Source organism: Podarcis pityusensis (assembly GCF_964106645.2).
Source record: "Podarcis pityusensis genome assembly, chromosome: 2".
NCBI classification, from domain to species: domain Eukaryota; kingdom Metazoa; phylum Chordata; class Lepidosauria; order Squamata; family Lacertidae; genus Podarcis; species Podarcis pityusensis.
Window position 1 is genome coordinate 17,254,551 of NC_138029.1, and position 15,319 is coordinate 17,269,869.

Here is a 15,319-nt window from a genome sequence, read left to right on the forward strand (position 1 = left end):
TGTTGTGTGAATGCCTGATTCTCGTCTTCCAAAGCAACCACTCTATTCCAAACTTTAAAATGGTGGTCAACAATGCTGGTGGTCAACAAAAGAGGCTTAAAGACTCTCTCAAGGCAAATCTAAAAAAATGCCCCCCAATTTATCGTCATACCAGCTGTGTGAGGTTTTGGCTAATTTGAGAGATAGTGACTAGGTTTGGGTCACCTAGTGAGCTTCATAGCTAAGTGGAGATTTGAACCCCAGTTTCCCTGCTCCTAAATTGTTGTAACCTGCCCTGGGACAAGGGTAAAGGGGGGTGGTGGTTACTGGGCTGTTGTTTTTATTTTGATTATATATTTTTTGGTTTTATGTTTTGATTTGATTATACCTGAAGGAGTATCTCCACCTTCATTACTCAGCCCAGACACTGAGGTCCAGTTCTGAGGGCCTTCTGGCGGTTCCCTCGCTGCGAGAAGTGAGGTTACAGGGAACCAGGCAGAGGGCCTTCTCTGCAGTGGCGCCCACCCTGTGGAATGACCACCCGTCAGATGTCAAGGAGATAAACAACTGCACAACTTTTAGGAGACATCTGAAGGCAGCCCTGTATTGGGAAGTTTTTGATGTTTTATATTTTATTATGTTTTTAAATGTTTTGGAGGCTGCCCAGAGGAACTTGGGCAACCCATCCAGATGGGGGGACATTATTATTATTATTATTATTATTATTATTATTATTATTAAGCTTCACCTGTAGAACTGCATCATTTGACTTCAGACTATTGCCTCAATCATGTTATCTCTCCTTTGAGGATTAAAAAAAAAATACATTCAGGTTTATTTTCTGCGCAGTCCCCCTCCCCCTAATTTAGACAGAGCTCAGGGGAAACCTCCCCCAGGACCCCTCTCTCCCGTAAAACCTGCCTGAGGGGAATTTGATACACCCGACTCTATGAGATTTCCCTGTCTTGCAACTGCAGAACAGTATTGCTGTAATTCAATTTATAGCACCGTAAAGCATAGCATTAACAACAACAGGAGCCAGAGACCAAAATCATAATGGGATTTATGCAAATCTCGTTTCCACCTGAGATGCCATGGAATTACTATTTGTAGAAATTATCATTTCATCTTGTCACATTGTAACATGTTGTGTCCTGGCTTTTGTACCTTGTTTCACCATGTTAAATCCTGAGGAGGAGGTGGAAATGACTGCAATATAAAAACTCATCGGCCTGCAGTGAGCTTTGCATTTCAGGCAAACAAGCCGTGTCAGACGTCAGGAATATGCCAGATGGTGTGAGAGATGTTGCTTTGAGGTTCCTACCTGGGGCAGGAAGGATGAAGGATTTTCTTGTTAGGAAAAAATAAAAGTGAGAGAGATTGATGCTTATCCACTCTCTGTTTATACTTCTGAAACCTGTCTTCTGTTTAAAAACAACTGGGGAGGCAACAGTGAATTGGGTGCTTTCCCTGCAGTCTCAGCACCTGAGATTTATTTATTTTTTGCCTCCAACACTTCACAGCTTTTCAATTTTCCATAAGGTGTATGAAATCCCAGGGTCATGCAGATGTCAATCAAAATCCCCATACTGTGCTTTCCTTCCCCTTCTCTCCCCTGCTTGATTATTTACCCCTCATATCTCTGTTTTGAGCTCATCACCTCTGGGTGTTGTCTAAGAAAATGCTGTGTTTCTGGCTCCAGCTGTTTGCAAATTACACATTCCTGGCAGTGGAGCTGACAAAAGGTTGCCATTTCTTGTTTTATCTGGTGGAACCCATGTTCGACATTTGGCTCCTTCCAATGGTGGTGAGATCACGGGACGCTCCTTTCTCTTCTGTTTCGGAAAAAGGAACCAGTACTAAAAAAGAGGTTTCATCGTTACTGCCATGCTGTATCATTTGTTTGTTAGCAGCAAAAGGAGAGGCAAAACCGAAAATGATTCTGAAAAGTGCCTTTATCAGGTAATAATAGCCCTACTAAATCAGTGAGAGAGATGCTTCTTTGACAGGAGAATCGTGCAGTCTTCTGGCCCCAAGGAAGGTTGTCATCAGAGAAAATGCACTCGACATTTTATTGTTTTATTAAGAGCTATTATTATTTGATGAATATATTCTTTCCGGTGCTGTCTTTGAGACTTTTCTGTTGTTTCCTTTGAAGCACTGGGCAGGTGGGAATCATAAAATCGTAAAACCACAACGCTTGCATGGAATGTTGTGGGAAATTAAAAGTGTGGCTAAACTCAGCTGGCTGGTGATGCTCAGAGTGCCAGGTTAGGAGGGGAAATTGAGGTAGGCATCAGGTATTGGGCCCTTGCCAGGCTTATGAGCTCCTGGCACCTGTCCAAGGATTTCACACACTGACCCTGGACCTGCATAACATATTTGCACCAAACCTGCACAATTTCTCACATATCCAACCAAATGCCACCCACTAGGTAAATTGCGTCCTCCCTTAAAGAGTATTGCGGTGAGACCTGGAAACCAACACCCTGTGTTGTGGGTGGGTACGATTGGTCAGCCACAACACCCGATTGGTAGGTCCCTTGTAGCTGGGTGCAATCTGGCTAATGGGACGCAGTCCAAACGGTTTGAGGAACCTATTTAAACCCATGCACGTGACCCAGAGCTTCCTCTTTCGGCGCGTGCATTCGGAACACCCGCCCACCTCTCCCTACTTTTAGGGCTTTGTGCTTGACCTAGCTATGCCGTTGGGTGTCGTCTGTCATTGGGACAGGGGCATGGCAGGAATTTCCCCACTTTGCTGATTTGCTGTTGCCATTTCACCTGCCGCGTAGTAAATCGTCACAATTTGTAAGGTTGCGGATAGGCTCTGGTTCAGGTGAAAGGGATAGGAGAACACTCTCGCCATCCCTATGTGAAGGGTATTCTGTTAAAGGAATCCAGGGACTCGATGGTTTGGTCAACCCCTGAGAGGGGGTTGTGCCCGTGCCTGAGTCCAGGGGACATTTGGGTGGAGGAGATAGCCTGTTCCTGGCTTTCCGCTTATCCAGTTGTTCACCCTTGGCTGACCTATGCTGGAGCCGTGGGTCAGCGCTACCTGCATGGCAGGGAGCTAGTTGAACCAGAGCCTATGCAGCCAGTCACTTTCTGTAATCAATAAAGTTGTGGCTTAAATTCTGCCAAAAACCAAAACCAAAATTTGAGTCAAGTGTGAATTTATTTAGGGGGGAGGTTTCTGGGTCTGAACACACAAAAGGTAAAGGTAAAGGACCCCTGGACGGTTAAGTCCAGTCAAAGGCGACTATGGGGTTGCAGCGCTCATCTCGCTTTCAGGCCGAGGGAGTCGGTGTTTGTCCACAGACAGCTTTCTGCGTCATGTGGCCAGCATGACTAAACTGCTTCTGGTGCAATGGAACACCGTGACAGAAACCAGAGGGCACGGAAACACCGTTTACCTTCCCACCGGAGTGGTACCTATTTATCTACTTGCACTGGTGTGCTTTCAAACTGCTAGGTTGGCAGGAGCCCGAACAGAGCCATGGGAGCTCACCCTGTCGCGGGGATTTGCACTGCCAACCTTCTGATCGGCAAGCCCAAGAGGCTCAGTGGTTTAGATCACAGCGCCACCCGCATCCCACTAGACATGCATTGTGGCCTGTCAGGTGCCTGACACCCTGCCTGCCCTGTTATTGTTTTTTGGGAGTCCCAGCATGTAGCAGAACCAGGAATTTCACAGATCCTCATGAGGAATGTGTTCACAGAGTAGTTCCATATCCTAGAAGCGATACCATTTTTGGCGTTGCACCATCAACCTTCGGTGTGAAAGGAATAAATACGTACGCCATGACTGCTTCTTATCCACTTGCACGTATTCTGCAGTTGTACAAGCTTTTTTCTGTGTTTTATTTTTGGTCAGTTTTGTGTGCCTGCCCAGATTCTGTGATACCAGATGTCCCTGTTTTTGTTTTGCTAGAACTTTTCATTAGGCTTGCTGCTGATTTCTGTGGTGTCTGAAATTCAGCATTTTGCCGGTCTTTTGATATTGTGATCTATTCTAGTTGTGAACCGGAGCCACAGTCACACTTTTGCAATGGTCAGTCTTGATTAGCATGTGATGGGGTGAACTCACAGGAGCACCGTGCACTTATTCCAGATTGTTTAGTGCCAAGTTCCACAATGACATGTTTTTGACAGAACTGACTTGTCCTACTACAGGCTGGCAAACTCATCTTTCGCAATGGAATAATTGAAAACATAGTTAGCTTTTTAGGAATTCATTGTAATATTCTCTGTTTAAAGTTAAGCAGGTCAGAGGAGCCGGACAAGAAAAAAATATATTAGGAAGTTTTGCAAGGAGGACTTTACAAATTATTGTTAAAGGGATTAAAAATAGTGCGGGGCCTGCAAGACAGAGCTGTTCCACCTGGCCTTTGGTTTGTACTCAGTCTGACCCTTATGTTTCCTTCCCCTTATGGTTTTGATCTATGGGCTACTTTTAAAATGAGGCTGCATTTCAACCTGTATTTTAAATTGTCCCCCCCCCCCTCTATTATGTTTACTGTAATTTTACTGGTGTTAGCCGCCCTGAGCCCGGCTCTGGCTGGGGAGGATGGGGTATAAATAAAATTTATTATTATTATTATTTGATTTATAGCAATAAGTATAGTAACAAAATGCAAAATCAAAAAGGAATTAATAAAACCATTAGAAGGGGTTGAGGAAAGTCTTAGGCTGTGATAGCCAAAGATTTGTTACGTTGTTTTTTGAGTTGTTATGTTGGAAAATATGTGCAAAAACCTATATATACATATATATATATATATATATATATATATATATATATATATGAAACAATTTTATTACTAAAGAACTAAAAATAACAGGTCTTGACTTATTTTGCTAGACCTGCCTTCTGCTCGGGTCTGACTTACCAAACTAGATACAGAATGTGCAATTCAAGGTACATCACTTTTATCTTTACACTCATGGTTTTTTTTTTTAAAAAAACAACAGTCTGGCATGATGGTCTTGTCAGTTTTGGATTTCTACCCCCTCAGCCCCTCTAAGTGTCCCTATTTTCCAGGGACAGTCCTGGGTTTACAGAAGTTGTCCTGGTTTCTGATTTGATCCCGGAATGCCCTGCTTTTCCTTAGGACGTCCCTATTTTCATCAGGGAAATATTGGAGGGTATGGACATCTCTATTTTCTTTGGAGGGTATGGGGTTATGTGATCCCTGAGCCACGGATATAAGTAACTGTACAACCTTTAGAAGACATCTGAAGGCGGCCCTGTATTGGGAAGTTTTTTTTTAATGTTTAATGTTTTAGTATGTTTTTATATACCGGTATGTTGGAAGCTGCCCAGAGTGGCTGGGCAACCCAGCCTGATGGCCAGGGAATAATAGTAATAATAATAATAATAATAATAATAATAATAATAATAATGGAATAGGATGTCCCTGTTTTCATCAGAGAAATGTTGGAGGGTATGCCCTGAGTTGATTCAAAGACCACCATGGATGGTTCTGTGAGCAGTGCTTTTGCCTAGCCTGGAGTTTGCAGTAGGAAGACATTATCAGGTAGACTGAACACACACACACACACACACACACACACACACACACACACAGAAGTGGTCTTTCGCTTACTTTTCCTTCCAGGTTCCTGCCCTGCTTTCCTCCTAAACACAGACAGAAAGGGGGGGGGGAGGGTGGATCCCTCACTATGATGCAGAGGATGCATTGTTGCTCATTGGCTCGTAGCATTCAAGCATCTGATCCAGTCTCCATATATGGAATGAAGCTTCCATTGAAATCAGTGGGACAAGTTTGTCATGAGTTAAGCCCTGGAAAAGACCCTGATGTTGGGAAAGATGGAAGGCACAAGGAGAAGGGGTCGACAGAGGGTGAGATGGTTGGATAGTGTTCTTGAAGCTACCAGCACGAGTTTGACCAAACTGCGGGAGGCAGTGGAAGACAGAAGTACCTGGCGTGCTCTGGTCCATGGGGTCATGAAGAGTCGGACACGACTAAACGACCAAACAACAACAACAAGCCCCATTGTCTTTGATGGGACCTCAGTTCAACTGATGTAGTCAACAACCAACTCCATAATAATAGTCCAGTAAAGTCCAGTGAAGACTCTTTAAAAACAGTTTTACAGAGAACTACAAAATATAATATATAATAATTTCTATATGATTTAAAATTATCAGAAGGCTAGAATTGAGGGGGAAATCAAATTCGGAACCAGCAGGACCAGACTTTCCTAAAGGAATGGAAGAAACTTTTGACGTATTTGGAAAGCAGCTGTAACCAATTGACATCGCTTGTAGGGTTAAAAGAAGTAAGGAGTAATATATAAATTATTGTGAAAAGAATTAAGAATAGGTATTAAGATTTGAATTTATAGCAATAATTGTAGTAGCAAAATGCATAATTAGAAAGGATTTTAGAAAACCATCAGTTGGGGTTGAAGGAGGTCTTAGGCTGTGATAGCCAAAGATTTTGAAATTATGTTTAAAAGGATGATGTGCTGGAAAATATGTGTAAAAAACAATAAAAAATATTTATTAAAAAAAAGAAAGAAATTGAGGGGGAAACTCTAATACAAAGCATCATTGAAAATTTACCCCCATATGGGGGATTGAACCTGCAACCTTGGCATTATCAGCACCACACGCTAACCAACTGAGCTATCCAGGCTTGATCCTTTCTCATCTCCTTAGTTCCCAACAGTGATGGCTTGGTCATCTCTTCCTGATTTTTCCTGACTGCCAACAATTAAGAAGTATTCCTGTCAGAAGAACAAGTCAGCTATGCACTTGGCTCTCAAATTATCCCTGAAAGTATATTTTGCTTTTATGAACAGCAATCTCTTCCTTAGCTTGGATGGATAAGAAGAATATACTTTCCTCATTTATGAGAAAACTTGTATTATGGCCTCAAGGCTCTTGTTTAATAAAGAAAGAAAGCTTTTCCAGATCCACACAATCTTATTTTTGAAAGAGAAAATAACCCTATCATTACACTCTGTGACACTGATCTGCGGTATAGAGCGAAGAAAACGAACTCTTAAATGGTGCCATATTAAATATTTGAAGTCAAAAAATAATATATATATAGCTATTTCCTGCAAGAGCTGTTATTAGAGGCTTATGAAGAAGTGTTCTTTGTAGAAATAAAGATGCGTGGTAATGGACCTGTAAGCCGATTTGCATGACACATTTAAATTACTACCTCATTGCTCGATATAATCTATCTCTGGAGACATTTCAAATAAAGTACATTTTGAGAGAGAAGTATATGTTTAATATCAGTACTGTCCAATGTGAATCAGATTTTTTTCAGCATTTGAAGAATGTAGAATGAAGGCAGATTAGTGATGGTGGGGTGATGGCAACAACCCCTTGATGGGATACAAGAAATAGGGATTGCAAGTTGTTCGTTAACCAGATTTAGCATGGAAGCTTTATGGATTTTATGTTAGCAATGAAATGCAGAAATCTAGAATGGCCTTTTTTTGGGAACATGTGAGGATCTAAAGGTCTTCACAAAAGATCAAAATCAGGATTGCTGCAACTGACCAGAAACAGAACTTTTTTTGGTTTGATCTGGTCCTATACTTGTACAGTGGTACCTCGGGTTACAGATGTTTCAGGTTACAGATGCTTCAGGTTGCAGACTCCGCTAACCCAGAAATATTACCTCAGTTTAAGAACTTTGCTTCAGGATGAGAACAGAAATTGCACGGCGGCGGCACGGGAGGCCCCCATTAGCTAAAGTGGTGCTTCAAGTTAAGAACAGTTTCAGGTTAAGAACGGACCTCCAGAACGAATTAAGTTCTTAACCCGAGGTACCACTGTAATAGGTTATAGCAGCATAATCTGCAAAAATCAGCCAAATGAAGCATCTTGTGCCAAGAAGGTAAGCATTATGACCTGCTGACCAGTGTTATCTAGACAAAACCAGATAAATGTATAAAGCATACCTTATAGGTTGCTTCAGTTGTCTTCTTCAGAAGCCTACAAAAACCAGGACCTAGATCTCTTATAACACTATAAGTGCATTAGCTCTATAGATTATTCATTTAAACACAAAAAAAATACAAATAAGGACTTGAATAATGTAAAAAAAAATATACAGGTGCCTATTATTTATTTGTCATGCTTTTAAAACACCCTTCAATCAAAGTACCTAGGGCGGTATACAATTCATTTTAAGAACACAGCCTAAAACATCATAAACTTCATCTAAAGTACAGAAGGGACATTGGTGGTGCTGTGGTCTAAACCACAGAGCCTAGGGCTTGCTGATCAGAAGGTCAGCAGTTCGAATCCCTGCGAGGGGGTGAGCTCCCGTTGTTTGGTCCCAGCTCCTGCCCACCTAGCAGTTTGAAAGCACGTTAAAGTGCAAGTAGATAAATAGGTACCGCTCTGGCAGGAAGGTAAATGGTGTTTCCGTGTGCTGCTCTGGTTCACCAGAAGCGGCTTAGTCATGCTGGCCACATGACCCGGAAACTGTCTGGACAAACACTGGCTCCCTTGGCCTATAGAGCGAGATGAGTACACAACCCCAGAGTCGCCCACGACTGGACCTAATGGCCAGGGGTACCTTTACCTTTTAAAGTACAGAAGTAATTTCATATAAGAGATACGCAATCATGTAGATCTCACAAGTAGATTGGTTGGTTTTTGCATACCTACCACTCTCTGCAGGACAAGCAGTTGCAATTGGGTGATTTATAAATAAAGCATCTACTTACCCAGAGTTCCATTTTAATTGGTGTGGTTCATCAGTGTGGACTTGGCTGGTGCCAATACAAGTCCCATGTCATCTAAATCAAGATGCTAATGTCAAAGCACCTGGAGGGGTTTGTCTGAGTAGCTTTCCAGTTCAATACCACCACCAGGCAAAGCTCTGCAATGTGTTCCCCGAACGACTAATTGTATAAAGTGGCATCTCACGTTAGTGTCTGTGGTGATGCTGGCTGTGTATGTGGAAATCTAAAAAGCCAGTTAATATCCTTTTAATTGCTGGAGTTCAGTGTCTCATTTCTGCCTTGGAAATGTGCCAGCAGAGAGATGGACACTGGGGAATGAAAGTGACAGCTTTTGCCAAGTTACTTCTATAGTGTAATATTTTAGCCTATTTCCATCAGTAGCTCCCAGATTTTAAATGGAAAAATGAGAAACAAAAATAGTCAGATTTCTCCAGATTCTCCAGATTTTTGGTCATGGTAATCACCCGTATTGGCACCTCTTTTTATGTCTACAGCCACCATTTTGTGCTGGCACCCACAGCACTTATCAGTACAGTGGTACCTCGGGTTAAGTACTTAATTCATTCCGGAGGTCCGTACTTAACCTGAAACTGTTCTTAACCTGAGGTACCACTTTAGCTAATGGGGCCTCCTGCTGCTGCTGCGCCACCGGAGCACGATTTCTATTCTCAACCTGAAGCAAAGTTCTTAACCTGAAGCACTATTTCTGGGTTAGCGGAGTCTGTAACCTGAAGCGTATGTAACCTGAAGCGTATGTAACCCGAGGTACCACTGTATGTGGGTATTGGAACCACTTAAAAAAACCAAACCAAACCAAACCAACAGCTCCATTCCTAAATCAAAGAGGCTCATTGTGATTTCACGATAGACCGAGTTTGGAATCTTGGGAGTCGGCTTATTGAATACATTCTTGCCTAGGATTGTGCTGCAAATCTTTACTTGGTGTGTCAACGAACACACACCATCTGCTCAAACAAGCATCGTGCTCAAAGTATTTCCACATGGCAACATTACAGCCTTAAAAATACATTTGCCATAGGTGCAATTGGGGAATCTGGGTCTTAAATGGTGCTAATTGAAGGGCCAGTTCCAATAGGAACACGCAGCAGCAGCAGAAGGGACATAATAAGGAAAAGGCACATGAAAGGTTGCATTCTGATATCATGTTTTTCATAGGGAGAAGGATTAGCATTTCCTGATAATCCTCCAGCTCTTTTTCCTGTGATAATGATACAGGCAGCCCCCCGATTTAAGCACATTCAATATGCACGCAAATGCACACCGCAACAAACCCAGAAGTGATTTTTAAAATCCCCCAAACAAGCCCAGAAGAATCCAGAAAGGTCAGAAAAGGCACAGAGAGAGCACCTGGCCTTTGCAATTGAAATCCCAAGAGTCCTTGCACCAACCGTTAAGGCCTGCAGAGAGTTCGAGTTTGAGGAAGGAGGTTATGAGAATGCGATGGTCTTGGAGTTTGGGGGAGGTTTTGCTCTGATTTTTTTTTAAATGCACTTCTTGATCTCACCCACTCTGCTCGACGGTGAAGATTAAAATTTATTCTGAACGTATCGAAACAGAATGCTGGGGAAACCACCGAGTTATTAGTGAGGCACCATTTGTGTTATTTCAGCTTGGCTGCAGTGTAAAAGTATTATGATATGAAGGAATCATTGCAGCATGATTGACAGTTCAAGCGGGATAGACAGCTATAGTAAAATGTGCTGTGGCTGTAATCTAATGTGACTACCAAGGCTATAACTAATGCTGGTTGACTAGTAAAAGGCCATAATAAATATGTTGGTAGCTTGTCCTTATTATAGGGGGGATGCCTGGCATAGAGTGCCAAGCTTCATTAGGCTGCTTTACGGCGCCCCAGTGTATCATTTTTTTCCTGCGTGTTGTAATTTTCAGAATTACAGTAGCATGTCCTAAGGCTGCCATAACAGAGGCTGTGCTGTAAAATGAAAAGCATTTTGGACAGGCACAGGGCATGGATATTTGCAATCTGCCATTCTGCAAAACTGATAAATGGGGAGAATGCTGATTAAAGAAGAGGTTTCTTTCTTTAAAAAAACAAAAACAAAAACAAGTTAATCGCTACCTAGCACTGGTTTCCACAGAGCAGCAGGTTTAATTCTTGTGCTAGAAAGATGGTCATTGCCCGTAAGATGCCAAGAAGCACAGGATACGCATAAAGAAGCTAGCAAGATTTCTAAGTACAGGCATTTATGCTCGTTCAATATGTGTGTGAATGCGCACACGTGCATTGCGCTGAGTTTGGAAATTACCCAGAAATGACACAGAGAGGGGTGGAGTGGGGCAGGGGCAGAATGGGGTGTTTGCAGGGTTTCCCCAGTGGTTTCAAATAGATGTGATTTCACTGACTCGCACGGTCCCTTGGAACGCAACCTCCAGGTTAAAAGCTGTACATGGTGCAGCTGTTTCTCCCTTGTACTAACAAGACATGATGCATGTTTCTATCATCAGGGTTACATGTGCACATTATCATAGTAACCACATAGTGCTACACCAAACTGATGCTCCCATTCTCCCCCTCCCACTGTCTGGTCATATAGTCGCAGCTACTTCATTTTCAGAGACAAAAGTTCAGATTAAGCACGTCTCTTTCTGGAGGGTCTAATCATGAATGTGCCCATTTTCTGATCTCTCTCTCGGACTGGGATTAGGATGAATAATCAAGCTGTATAGAAATGTGAATTTAAGACCACCATTCAGAATTGCCTTTACTTTTCTGCTTAGACTTTGGCCCTCATACCAATTATTATTTTTGTACGGTTTACAAGCATGTTCTCAATCAGCATGTTTTCAGCAGACCTGCAAGGCACAGTTGTAAAGTCTTGTCAAGACTTTAAAGACTCTCTAAACTGCTGCTCTCCCTCTCCTCCAAGATGTTTTTTCTACCACCAAGGTTCCAGGTGCATGTTTGCGTGGTGAGTTCCCGCAAACACGAGACACAAGAATTCGAGTTAATGGGTCAAATTAGGCCACAGTTTTATTGATTATTGAGCAGTATTGGCTTAGGCATGGTCCTATCAACTAACCGGCTTCAGCCCGCTTGCTTGAAGACCGGCAAGTGTTAACCACCAGTAGGGGGAGTCCCACTGATGCACATCAACTAGGAGCTCCCCCGGGGTCACCGCTTGGGGGCGTGCCGTGGGCCCACACCTCCATAGGCTTAGGACAAGGCCACGCCCCCCGGAATCCTTTATTAGACTACCCTTTGTTTTGGGGGAAGGTGATGGCGCTTCCTCTCCCCGCTTCTTCTGCATAATAATACCCCCACCAATGCCTAACTGCCCATACCGGGAGTTGTGACGGTTTGCTACGAGGTAGGCAAAAACCAAATGGCTGGTGCCAATCTGCCAATTGGAAAAATTCCTACCAGGCCCCTTGACGGCAACCAACCGAAGTCCATAGCAACATCAGAGAGCCTAGCCTAAAGGGTGGGAGGATTCCCCTGGTATCGCGGGGGCTGAAAGCCAGCTCCCGCGTGTGTGGGGAGGGGCATGAAGCCCACAACCCCACCTCCTCCCTAGCTCGGAAGTGGCTTTGTCAGAGGGCCCAGCATACATGTGGAATCTCACAGGGCAGGAAGGGTATAAAATAAAGCACATGGAAGCAAAACATCAAAACCCCTGTGTGCTTCAAGTTTTGTTTAGCAAACCCACAGCTTCCTTTCCATTCCACCGTTTGACAGATACGTTTGAAAAGATCGATTCCGAAGTCCGTGTTTTGCCATGTGATACTTGCACTTATTGAATGATGGCTCAGTGCTGTGGCACAGCTAACACAACCCAGCTATCACCGATAAGCCTTTCTTATCTTTTTTGTATTAGGAGAGAGTGTGTGTGTGTGTGTGTGTGTACTTCTTATCGAGGGAACACAGTTCCCCTCTGGAGCCATATTCACTGAGTGGTAACCAATTCATCCGATGGGCTGAACTGAACTTAAAAAGAACCAAGCTGGCTTAGACTAAAGGTTCATCTAGCCTAGCACCCTACTTTCCGCAGGTGCCTACAGAAAACCTCCAAGCCAAGCTTGAAGGCAATAGACATTACCTCCTGTTGATCCTCAGCACCTGGTATTCAGAGGCAGGCCGCATGTAAACCTGGTGCCATAGTGTTGTACGCATGACCATCTCCTCCTGCTCCAGTGCTCTCCCACCACTGGTGTTTGAAGTGGAGTACACATGATGATGTTACCCACAATCCCTAGATAGAGCTCCCGTAGTTTATTGAGAAATACTGATGTTTGATACGTTTACCTTCAAAGTAGCTCCCATCCGATTTGAAAACGTAAGTCACAGTTAGGCAAAGGTGTGTACGTCTGAGGCAGTGTGCATGTGCATCGTGTCATTGAACTGGAGTTCACTGGGTTTGCAAGCAAGAGGAAATAAATGGAACAGTGTGCATTGGGTAAAAGTAAAAAAAGGGTAAAGGACGCCTGGACAGTTAAATCCAGTCAAAGGCGGTTATGGGGTGTGGCGCTCATCTTGCTTTCAGTCCGAGGGAGCCGGCGTTTGTCCACAGACTGCTTTCCGGGTCATGTGGCCAGCATGACTAAATCGCTTCTGGTGCAACAGGACATTGTGGCGGAAACCAGAGCGCACGGAAACGCCGTTTACCTTCCTGCCACAGTGGTGCCTATTTATCTACTCATGCTGGTGTGCTTTCGAACTGCTAGGTTGGCAGGAGCCGGGAAAGAGCAACAGGAGCTCACCCCGTCTCGGGGATTCAAACCGCCCACCTTCCAATCGGCAAGCCCAAGAGGCTCAGTGGTTTAGACCACAGCGCCACCCGCGTCCACATTGGGTGCAGGGCCATTCCGCAAGAGAGGGAATGGTGGGAGTTGTTCAACAGTGGAACAGCCTCCCGCTCGATAGTGGACTCTCCTCCCTTGGAGGTTTCCAAGCAGAGATTGGTGGGGCCATCTGTCATGGATGCTTTGGCTGAGATTCCTGCATGAAACCTTGGTGTCCCTCCCAACTATACAGTTCTGTGAAAACTTGCTTACATTTGTAATCAATAAAAGTTGTGTCCCAAGTACTGTTTGTTGGCATCCTTCGGGGGTCGAGATGCCAGCTGACTAGCCCCCAGCTGGATCATGCCCTTCTAGCCATGACGATCCCCCGATCTCTGGTGCGACGTAAATCAGCGACTCAGACTTCAAAAGCCTGAAGTAGGGTTCGGAAAGTAGGGTGCTAGGCTAGATGAACCTTTAGCAGAGCATACTGTGCAAACAGAACAGGCGTGAGGCTTGTAGAAACATACTAACATCTAAAGATTTATTAAGCATAAATCAGGACAAAGAAAACACGTCGTCTCCCTTTCTTCTCCTCAGAGAGACAGAGTCTAAAGCAAAAGCTACACACACACGGAAGTTCCCAGCAGACTGTGCTGGTATATAAACAGACATGTGACATGCAACAGTTCCATGTCTGCAACTAAAGGTGGAATGGAATTTTCCAACACTGTTGTCCTGTGTCTCAATTGTGTCTTGTTTGTGTGTGTACCTGTCCCCGCTCATGGCTTCACCACGCCCGGTCCCACAATGTCTGGAGGGCCACAGGTTCCCCCTGCTCTCTGCGCTGTGCGGCTACGAGCAAGGACCATGTGATGCAACTGGGCTTTCTTTTGAGAACACCTGAAAGGCTGAGCTCCACTTTTGATTTTACGTACGTTGCTGAAAAGAAGACTTAGCCTCCACAAGCTGTATTTCGTCCCTGCTGTACGCTGACACGTTTTTAAAAAGAAATACTGTTTCCATAATTTGAACAAACAAGTTGCTCTTTACGGCCCCTTTCTGGGTGATGCACTGCCCCATTCACAGTCTATCAATATAACTGGGCCACTAACATTTTACAAAGGAGACATAAAGAGGTTAAAAATGTTAGGAGAGTTCTTAGGTTCTCTGCCATCTCCCCCGCCCAGGGTTATTTCCTCTACCCCTCTCTTGAGTTTTTATCTTAGAATAATAGGATGGTTTGTGCTGAGGTGTGTGTTTGCCTCCATGCTTTATAGTTCTTGTTATTACTGCAGTGTTGACCTCAGCACATTTTATTTAGGTTTTTCTGTTTTTCATTTTTTAGTAAACAGCATTATGGAACAACGATTGGACAGCACGTATGAGAAAAGGAATGATTGATGAAAGACGAGCCGCTGGAGAGAGCCCCAATCTGCAAGACACTGAGAATCTTCAGCGACGGGAAGGGAGGAACTGATTTTTCAGTGCATTTTTTTTTGGGGGGGGGGAGAGAAGTTTACGTAAAATAAATAAGAATCCAACAAAGAATAAATAGCATTGTAAATTCTAGGAAGCAGAGAGGACGGCATTATGCATTTTATCACGCACACAGCAATCTGGAGTCTGTGTTAGTTTTGAAAATTCTCAGAGCTACGAAGCCATTCTAAAAAGAGCATTTAGATTGCCAGCAGTCTTCTGGCAAGGTGTTGAAAAGGTGTTGTTGTTGTTTAGTTGTGTCCGACTCTTCATGGCCCATGGTCCAGAGCACGCTGGGCACTCCTGTCTTCCACTTCCTCCCGCAGTTTGGTCAAACTCATGCTGGTAGCTTCGAGAA

General features: G+C 43.8%; 1 long non-coding RNA gene across 1 annotated transcript in view; it reads left to right on the forward strand.

Moving 5' to 3' along the window:
• The window catches only part of LOC308471179, an 84,003-nt gene extending 68,990 nt beyond the window's left edge, over window positions 1–15,013 (forward strand). Inside the window, exon 4 of the long non-coding RNA XR_013982755.1 lies at window positions 14,831–15,013. This is a non-coding gene — a long non-coding RNA (uncharacterized lncRNA). The remainder of the gene's footprint in view (window positions 1–14,830) is intronic.
• Window positions 15,014–15,319: the final 306 nt, after the last annotated feature.